The sequence below is a fragment of the Nycticebus coucang genome, chromosome 10, assembly GCF_027406575.1.
Source record: "Nycticebus coucang isolate mNycCou1 chromosome 10, mNycCou1.pri, whole genome shotgun sequence".
NCBI lineage: Eukaryota > Metazoa > Chordata > Mammalia > Primates > Lorisidae > Nycticebus > Nycticebus coucang.
Genome location: NC_069789.1, coordinates 115,041,280 through 115,048,377, shown reverse-complemented (window position 1 = coordinate 115,048,377; position 7,098 = coordinate 115,041,280).

Genomic DNA, 7,098 nt, shown 5'->3' with positions numbered 1-7,098 from the left:
TTGTCTTTGAGAAAATCCAGGAAGAGGGCAGTTTTAGGTCAAAGACAACAATAAGAATAAAAATAACAGAGTATTTATTCATTAGCAGGCCCCACACACTTGGCAAGGCCCAGACCAAGCAAGATGTCACTGATTCAGCTGCTAAAGACATAAGCCACTTTTACATTCAGACCGTTTATTGTCTACATAGGTAACAAAAAGAACTGTCAGGCCTTGGTGGTCCTTGTCAATGCACACCAGACAGGACAATTCTGTAACAGGAGGGACTAGGAGGGCCAAGCGCTGTGGCTCACCCCTGTAATCCTAGCACTCCTTAGCACTGGGTAGCTAAGGAAGGTGGATCATCTGAGCTCAGGAGTTCAAGACCAGCCTGAGCAAGAGAGAGCGTACTAAAAATACAAAACTAGTCAGACGTGGTGGTGTGCTACCGGCTACTTGGAAGGCAGAGACAAGAGGATCACTTGAGCCCAAGGGTTTGAGGTTGATGTGAGCTGCTATGACACCATGGCACTCTGCCCAGGGTGACAGAGTGAGACTCTGTTTCAAAAGTGCAGGGTGTGTGTGTGTGGGGGGTGGTTAGGCAGCTGGAACAAGAGTTTGGGGTACCCCTCTGCTGAAGAGCCAACTGTCCCATCCTTCCATTCTCTTGTTGGGGAGGATCCTGGTTCTGTGAAGACTCAGAGCCTTTGTGATCCCATGTGGATGTGTGCAAGGCCACTGGAATGTTGTGGTGGACAGGCACCCCACATTTTTTGAGGGCTTGCCAAACACTGTTTGAGCACTTTGCATGCAGTACCTCGCTACCCCAAGAGGAAGGTATCATACACATGTTCTGGGGTGGTGAAACCTCAGTCACACATTCCATCTATGCTGTCTCTGCCAGGCCCTGGCGGGCACATAGTGGTGAACATAGTTGTATTTCCCACTGCCATGGAACCTCCATTCTGGCAGGAGAGACAGATGATGTCTTTTGGTCAAATTTATCAGTTAGAAATGCTTTTGGCTGCAAGTAACAGCAGACCTGCTAGTGGGAGTGGGGGTAAACATAGCTGGTAACTTAGAGGTGGAGGCTGCTGGCACTGTGAGGCTCAGGGCTGTTGCTGCTGAGGTGTCTCTTGATTCCCTTGGCCTTTTTCTTCTGGCCACAAGATAGAGGTCATAGCCCCAGGCGTTGTGTCTGAATTCAAGGCAGGAGACCAAAGCTTTCCTAGAAGATTCTAGTAGGCTTCTGCTTACATGTCATCACATGTATATTCTCAGCTGCAAAGGAGGCCAGGGGTGCAGGCATTTAGCTTTCCCAGAGTCTCTAATAGAGGTAAATAAGACAGTGGGTTGGGAACAGGTGCTGAATTCAGTTACCAAGGTTGCTACTCTCAAGGTGATTGTCATTATGGGCCATAGATTTTGATGCAAGTGGCCTGATGAGCAGATGCAGAAATAGTGGCCCAGAGAGAAGTGTGCTCAGTGTATACTTGTTGAACACTTCTGTGTACCACGCATTGTTTTAGGCACTGTGCATAGAGTGACACAGTCCAGACGTGGTTCTTGTCCTCATAGAGCCCACAGTCTAGGGATGGAAGAAGAAGTAGTCTGCAAGATTACAATCCACGATTATGAGAAATTGCCAACTGTGGCTGATGGTTTTTTCCTTTTATGATATTAAAATTAATTTTTTAAAAAAGTTTAAGTTGTGAGACGTTTAATTCTTGCCAAGTTGTGCCGCCGCAGCAGGCGGGCAGAGCTTTCCCGGAAGCGTGAGCCCTCTCGCCCGCAGTTGCCGGCGCGCTCCTCTGTCCCGGGAGCACAGCCTCAGGATCCCCAACGCTGGCAGCGCCCGCGGCAGGCGATCTGAGGGTGACCACGTCTGCGAGGGACTTTCCTATCAGTCTGCCAGGACCTGGGGAGAAAGAACACCCTGGGTATATGGGGCCAGCGCCCTACTCACTGAGCCACAGGCGCCGCCCAATATATATTTTTTAGAGAGCGTCACTTTGTCACCCTTGGTAGAGTGCTGTGATGTCACAGCTCACAGCAACCTCCAGCTCTTGGGCTTAGGTGATTTTCTTGCTTCAACCTCCCGAGCTGGGACTACAGGCCCCCACCACAATGCCCGGCTATTTTTTTGTTGTTTCAGTTTGGCCTGGGCTGGGTTCGAACCTGCCACTTTCAGTATATGGGGCTGGCGCCCTACTCACTGAGCCACAGGCGCCATCCCTTAGTTGTTTTTTTTTTTTTTTTGAGACAGAGTCTCACTCTGTTGCCCCAGGCTAGGGTGCTGTGATGTCATAGCTCACAGCAACCTCAAACTCTTGGGCTTATCTGTTCCTCTTGCTTCAGCCTCTCCAGTAGCTGGGACTTCAGCTTCTGCCACCACACCTACCTAATTTTTCTATATTTTTATACAGATAGGGTCTCACTCTTGCTTAGGGTGGTCTTGAACTCTTGAACTCAGTCGATCCACCTGCCTTGGCCTCCCAGAGTGGTAGGACTACAGCTGAGAGCCACCGCGCCTGGCCCATCTTAAACTATCTCTAAGTGAACGGTTCAGTGGTATTAAATACATTCATAATATTGTGTGACCATCATCACTATTCATCTCCTGAATCTCATTCTCTTTTCATTTTGTAAAACTGAAACTGTATTCCTAATTTTTTTTTTTTTTGAGACAGTCTCACTTTGTCGTCCTTGGTAGAATGCTATAGCATCATAGCTCACAGCAACCTCAAACTCTTGGCTCAAATGATCCTTGTAACTCAGTTTTTCATTTTTATTTTATTTTATCTTATTTATTTATTTATTTTTGAGACAGAGTCTCAAGCTGTTGCTCTGGTTAGAGTGCCGTGAAGTCACAGCTCATAGCAACCTCAAACTCTAGGGCTTAAGCGATTCTTTTACCTCAGCCTCCAAGTAGCTGGGACTATGGGTGCCCACCACAACACCTGGCTATTTTTTAGTTGTAGTTGTCATTGTTGTTTGGCAGGCCCCAGGCTGAATTCGAACCTTTCAGCTCTGGTGTTTGTGGCTGGTGCTCTAGCCACTTGAGCTACAGGCAACAAGCCAACAGTTTTTCATTTTTAGTAGAGATGGCATCTCACTCTTGCTCAGGCTGGTCTCGACCTCATGAGCTCAAGCGATCCACCTGCCTAGGCCTCCCAGAGTGCTAGGATTCCAGGTGTGAGCCACTGTACCTGACCTGAAACTGAATTCCTATTAAACAATATTCTTTGCCTTCTCCCGGCCCCTGACAACCACTATTATATGTTCTATTCTGAATTTGACTCCTTTAGTTACTTTTTTTTTTTTGAGACAGAGTCTTGCTATATTGCCCTCAGTAGAGGGCCCTGGCGTCACAGCTCACAGCAACCTCAAACTCTTGGGCTTACGCGATTCTCTTGCCTCAGCCTCCCAAGTAGCTGGGACTACAGGTGCCCGCCACAACACTCAGCTATTTTTTTGTTGTAGTTGTCATTGTTGTTTAGCTGGCCTGAGCCGGGTTTGAACCCACCAGCCTCAGTGTATGTGGCCAGCGCCCTACCCACTGAGCTACAGACACCGCCCCAAGCAGAATGTCTTCACGGTTCATCCACATTGTAGCTTGTGTTGTAATGTCCTTCCTTTTGAAAGCTGAATAACATTCCGGTACTTGTATAATCCACATTTTCTTTCTTTTTTTTTTTTTTGTAGAGACAGCGTTTCACTTCATGGCCTTCGGTAGAGTGCCGTGGCGTCACACAGCTCACAGCAACTTCCAACTCCTGGGGTTAGGCGATTCTCCTGCCTCAGCCTCCCGAGTAGCTGGGACTACAGGCGCCCGCCACAACGCCCGGCTATTTTTTTGTTGCAGTTTGGCCGGGGCTGGGTTTGAACCCGCCACCCTCGGTATATGGGGCTGGTGCCCTGCTCACTGAGCCACAGGCGCTGCCCATAATCTACATTTTCTTTAGCCTTGCATCTGCAAGTGGACATTGGGTTGCTTCTGCCTTTTGTTAATGCTGCAATGAACATGGGTGTACAAAACAATTTTCTGAGACCCAATTTCAATACTTTTGGGTATTATTCAGATATGAAATTGCTGGACCATATGGTGATTGTATTTTTTCTTTTTCTTTTCTTTCTTTTTTTTTTTTTTTTGAGACAGAGCTTCAAGCTGTTGCCCTGGGTAATGCTGTGGCTTCAGCCTAGCTCATAGCAACCTCCAACTCCTGGGATCAACGGATTCTCCTGCCTCTGCCTCCCAAGTAGATGGGACTACAGGCGCTCACCACAATGCCCAGCTATTTTTTGAAGTTTTTCTATTTTTATTTATTTATTTTTTCTATTTTTAGTAGAGATGTGGCCTCTCTTGCTCTTGCTCAGTCTGGTCTTGAACTCCTTAGCTCAGGAGATCCAACCTCCTCAGCCTTCCAGACTGCTAGGATTATAGCCACTGCCCCCAGGCCCAAAATACTTGTTTAATCAAATCAAATTCTCCCTAGGCCCCTGAATTTTTGTCCACCACAGCTTCAGCCAGAAGCACTTCTGAGAAGAATAAAACATTCCCAGCCAGGTGTGGTGGCTCATTCCTATAATCTCAGCATTTTGGAAGGATGAGGTGAAAGGATCACTGAGGCCAGGAGTTCAAAACCAGCCTGGGGAACATAGTGAGACTCATTGCTACAAAATAAAGAAAATGCCCTAGTCTGCTATCCTATCAAGCAACTCTTTCCTCTCACTTCCCCACATCCAGTTCTTTCTAGCCTTGCTACTCCTATAAAGAAAACTTTCTGGTTCAGTGCCCGTAGCACAGTGGTTATGACGTAGCCACATACACCAGAGCTGGCAGGTTCCAACGTGGCCCAGGCCAGCTAAACAACTGCAACAAAAAAATAGCCAGACGTTGTGGCGGGCACGCCTGTAGTCCCAGCTACTTGGGAGGCTGAGGCAAGAGAATCGGCTAAGCCCAAGAGCTGGAGGTTGCTGTGAGCTGTGATGCCACAGCACTCTACCGAGGGCAACATAGTGAGACTCTATCTCAAAAAATAAAATAAAATAAAAATAAAATAAAAGTATTCACTATATGCCAGGAAAAACTAAGTTCAATTAACAAGACATATTCTACTAAACTTACTGAATTATAAAACACTCCTTGGGGCATTCAGATAAAACACAGGCTGGCCTCAGATTTCTCCAATGCACAGTCTACCCTAGATGATAAGAGAGCTATGCCTATGAAGTCCTCAAGGAAAGAAAGGTTAATCCATGAAAACTTCAATTTGTGTATGAAGACAATGAATATTTCCAAGCATTCTGAAGGGGGAAAAAAATCCTTTATAGAGTATCTTCATTTACGAATACTAATGCAAAAACTATTAGTAAATAGTACTCAGCAGCACATTTAAAAATAATATTCAATGACCAATATGATTTATACCAGGACTGCTGGGGTGGTTCAATAGTAGGAAACTATTAATTTAATGCACTCCTAAAGAGATTAAAAGAGAAAAATAATAATGATCACATCTTCATAAAAGCTCATGAGGCATTTGATATAATTTAACTATACTCTTCATAAAAAACACCAAAAAACATTCAGTAAAGAAAGGGTGGGCTGAGTGCCCGTAGCTCAGTGATTAAAGTGCCAGCCACATAAACCAGGTCTGGTGGGTTAGAACCCAGCCCGAGCATGCTAAACAACAATGACAACTACAACAACAACTACAACAAAATAGCTGGGCATTGTGGTGGGCACCTGTAGTCCCAGCTACTTGGGAGGCAGAGGCAAGAGAATCATGTAAGCCCAAGAGTTTGAGGTTGCTGTGAGCTGTGACGTCACAGCACTCTACTGAGGGCAACATAATGAGTCTCTGTCTCAAAAAAAAAAAAAGAAAACTTTCTTTTACCTAACTCTGGTGTCATTCACAAACTTTATGCTTCTCCCTACTGCAATAGTCACACCTTCATTGCCACAGTCTTTCCAATAATCCTTTCAAGAAAGTCTCTCTTGCCGAGGCAGCTGCCAAAGATGGCGGACGGACAAGTCTTGGTGCTGGATGGCAGAGGCCATCTCCTGGGTGGCCTGGCAGCCATTGTGGCCAAACAGGTACTGCTGGGCCAGAAGGTGGTTGTGCATTGTGAGAGCATCAACATCTCTGGCAGTTTCTACAGAAACAAGTTAAAGTACTTGGCCTTCCTCTGCAAATGGACAAACACCAAACTGTCCCTTGGCTCCTACCATTTCCCCAGCCGCATTTTCTGGTGGATTGTGAGAGGCATGCTGCCCCACCTGCCACCCCTGGTGTATGTGGCCAACACCTTTGCCAACTGAGCTACGGGTGCTGCCCAAGATCATTTTTAAAAAATACATCCCTGTAGCCGGGCATGGTGGCACACCCCTGTAATCCTAGAACTCTGGGAGTCCAAGGCAAGTGGATTGCTTGAATTCAGGAGTTTGAGACCAGCCTGAGCAAGAGCAAGACCCCGTCTCTACTAAAACAGAAAAACTAGCTGGGCATTGTGGTGGGTACCTGTAGTCCCAGCTATTCAGGAGGCTGAGGCAAGAGGAACACTTGAGCCCAAGAGTTTGAGGTTGCTGTGAGCTAAGATGACTATGGCACTCTACTGAGGGTGACAAAGTAAGACTCTGTCTCAAAAAATATATATATGCCTCTAAGAAGCCGTGCTGTAGGCCAGCTTTTTTTTTTTAATTGGATACTCAGAGTTGGGGACACAGGAATCCTTGGGGATTGAATTTAGTCTGTAGCATCCCTGACTCATGTTGCCGCCAGTTTCCTGGCAGGAGTCATTACAAATGTCAAAGCCCAAGTTCAAATTCACTGGGGCATCCGAAGTTCTCAGGGCAAGGTGTCTTCGGCACTAATTCCCCTCTCAGGCTCCATCTTTCCCATGGACTTTGGCCTGGGCAGTCCTGGCCATTTGCTGTTCAGAAGTCCTTGTCCTTGTTGTGCAGGAGATGTTATGTGGGATGGTTTGTTTGAACAAGCAGAACAGACTGCCATATCTTCAAGACAGACTCTTTATCTTCATCTCGGATCATTTCCTTACATATGAAGACTCGTATTTTTTAAGCTGGACCTTTTGGAATGTTATTAATTTACATTA